At 38.1% G+C, this 3432-nt stretch overlaps 1 pseudogene; it reads right to left on the bottom strand.

The window, feature by feature from the left end:
* Positions 1 to 1600: 1600 nt before the first annotated feature.
* On the bottom strand, positions 1601 to 1869 carry LOC101048615 (dolichol-phosphate mannosyltransferase subunit 3-like; annotated as a pseudogene).
* Positions 1870 to 3432: the final 1563 nt, after the last annotated feature.

Below are 3432 nucleotides of genomic sequence, written 5' to 3'. Positions count from 1 at the left end.
AATTAAAAATAAAATAAATATAAAAACTTTCAAATGTATTTAAACATTTTTTCTATAGAGTCAAGACCAATCCACTGTCTGAAATAATTGTGCTTGAGCATCTTTTAGTAAATAGGTCCAATTACCAGATTCAGCAAGAGTCTAGTGAAATAAGACTAAAACAGGACCTTCCAAAATACATGCATAGAGGGCAGGCTAATGATTTCGTTTCCATTCAAACACTTCCTTTGAGAATATGTTCAACATTGACTTAGTAGGGTTGAAGGAAACTTGAGTAAGGCATGTTTTGTCGTGGTTTGTTACTTTCTATTCTGGGGATAAGAGTTGATCATTTTATATTTCACTAGTAATACAAAAATTCATGTGTAGAGATCTAAGTTAAACTGGCAACACATTTTAAATTTGCTGATGTGATATTGTAATCATCTTTGTAGTTTGGTAGCTGCTCACCTGGTTTGCCCATCATGTGGCTCAGAAATGAGCCATGTATATTCTTATCTTGCTTTACCTCTCCTAAGAGTAAAATTATCACCGATTAGGGCACAATCAGATTCAGTCTTATCTGTCTTCCACTCACTCATCCTTAAGAAATGTTTACTGAGCCACTTTAAAGTACAGTGGACTATGCTCACCGCAACCTCCACCATCGGGTTCAAGTGATTCTCCTGCCTCAGCCTCCCAAGTAGCTGTGATTACAGGCATGTGCCACCACGCCCAGCTAATTTTGTATTTTTAGTAGAGATGGGGTTTCTCCATGTTGGTCAGGCTGATCTCCAACTCCCGACCTCAGGTGATCCGGCTGCCTTGGCCTCCCAAAGTGCTGGGATTACAGGCGTGAGCAGCCATGTCCAGCCTTATCAAACTTTAAAAAGAAATTTAATAGTAGTAGGGTTTACCTTTTTTTTTAAGCTTGGGAGAAATTTTTGGATGACACTAGAAATGTAGCAGAATGAATTATGCGAACAAAATACTGAGGATAAAAGCCCAATCAACAAATATGACTTATGTAAATTGTTTACATGTAGGGTTTCTGAGAAACACGGAATAATGACTGTTGTATTCTGAAAAAGCTGCCAAACTCATAGTAGGCTAGAGAAGACAATGAGCATGACTGTGTTGAACAATGAGAACACATGGACACAGGGAGGGGAGCACTACACACTGGGGTCCGTTGGGGGAAAATGGGGGAGGGGTAGGGGGGTGGGGAGGTGGGAAGAGATAGCATGGGGAGAAAGGACAGATACAGGCGAGGGGACGGAAGGCAGAAAACCACACTGCCAAGTGTGTACCTATGCAACAATCTTGCATGTTCTTCACATGTACCTCCAAACCTGAAATGCAATTTAAAAAAAAAACAATTGCCATCTCAGTAGAACAACGAGAATTAATTGTAGCTGTAACCTCTTGACTATCACTAAACCAAAAAAGATGAAGGTGGGGCTATGAGAAGTGGTTAAAGGATGGTCTCATTTATGGCTACTTTCTCACACTTGAAATTCTTTTTTTTTTTTTTTTTTTTTTTTTTTTTTTAAGAAAATAAACTGGCTCTTTAATGGGAAATGGGAGGAAGGGCTGTCGGGGCAGGAATGGGGTTAGGCTGTCAGAAGCGCAGCCCCCTGCGGGCTAGGTCGGCTCTGGCCTCCTGTATCTGGCTCTGCAGCTCGCCTCACAGACATGAAAAGTGGCCACACGATAGCCCACAGTGCCCAGGGCATAGCAACCGGCGGACACCAGCAAGTAGGTGGGCAGTGGCCACAGGACTTCCTGGCAGGACAAGGGCAGCTCCAGGCCCAAGGCTTCCGTGGTCAGGGCCGCCCAAGTGGAGCCCAGGATCGCCAGTCCCCAAAGCCACTGAGCTAATTTTGTCATGGTTACTCTTGGCCCCGCGTCTTCCCTTCCCCAGCGGCCCCGATGTCTCTCAAATTCTTAAAATATGTTAATATTTTAGGGCTTGGAAAGTACTGAAAACAATTTAATTTTATATTACATAGTTTTTTTTTGTTTTGTTTTTTGTTTTTTGTTTTTTTTTTGAGATGCAGTTTCACTCTTGTTACCCAGGCTGGAGTGCAATGGCGCGATCTCGGCTCGCCGCAACCTCCGCCTCCTGGGTTCAGGCAATTCTCCTGCCTCAGCCTCCTGAGTAGCTGGGATTACAGGCACACGCCACCATGCCCAGCTAATGTTTTGTATCTTTAGTAGAGATGGGGTTTCACCATGTTGACCGGGATGGTCTCGATCTCTTGACCTCGTGATCCACCCGCCTCGGCCTCCCAAAGTGCTGGGATTACAGGCTTAAGCCACCGTGCCCGGTCTTATTACATAGTTTTAAATAACTTTCATAATTTAGTATGGTTTTATGCAACCTTTAAGAGAAATACAACACAGATGCAGACATATAAAAATTGTTATGCTTTTTTAAATCACCTTTTGAACACTTGAAAGTTTTATGTAAAAATATACAAACATGCTATTAATGATCTCATTTGAAGAAAGGAAAATACATGAGAATTTTGCTTAAACTTTGCTTTCTAAAGTTTGAAAGCATAACTTAATAGCTATTACAAATATTATATCAACTTACCAAATTACTCCCCAATTACATTCATGGAATTATACAGATTAGGTAACTATTGATCAGTGTAGATAAACCAAGAGGCATAGACATAATTGAGCTAAAATAAAATCTTTAGTCTGTTTCTTTTTGAAAAAGAAAAACAATATATTGAATGTTTTTATTTTAGCATTTATACTTACAGAAGTAATTCATTCTCTTTATTAATATATGAAAAATATTTGCATTCGTGCATGCGTTTCAATATTTTAGATAGGCTATTTTAGTTTTTAAAAGGAAATAGAATCAGGAGTCAAACAGCTGAAATTTCAAATCCTATCCTCACCAGTTTAATTCACAAAATGTAAAGTTTTCTGAATTTTTGCAAGTTCATAACCTCGGTGATATAAACACACCGCATCTATGTTGATAGGTGTAATAAAACTGATACTGGAGACATTGTCAAGTAAAATTTGTAAAACTTAACTATAGTAGTACAACTAACATGAATTCTTAGTGATTTTTGGTACATGTAACTTTGTGAAGTGAGTTTATTGTGTCAGGATGTTAATTTTTAAAAATATATAAAAATATTGATTAAGGTAATGAGATTTTATGGAATTAAGTAAAAATTTAAAGAAGAATTTATAAATTAAATAACTCAAAGAATCTGTACATCACCATTGTTGGTCCAGGTGCACACTAATAAGTTAAATGCCCATAAAGAATGATAAATGTGAAATAGATATCTGTTAATGAAAAATTAATTTTTGTTGACAATTTCTTCAGTCATTAAGCAACGTTTCCACTGAGAGTTTTTTATGATGATGCAACATCTATCTCAAACATTGGAACGATTTTTTTTTTTTTTTTGAGACAAA

The sequence above is a fragment of the Saimiri boliviensis genome, chromosome 6, assembly GCF_048565385.1.
Source record: "Saimiri boliviensis isolate mSaiBol1 chromosome 6, mSaiBol1.pri, whole genome shotgun sequence".
Taxonomy (NCBI): domain Eukaryota; kingdom Metazoa; phylum Chordata; class Mammalia; order Primates; family Cebidae; genus Saimiri; species Saimiri boliviensis.
This window is presented reverse-complemented; position numbering and strand designations above follow the sequence as displayed.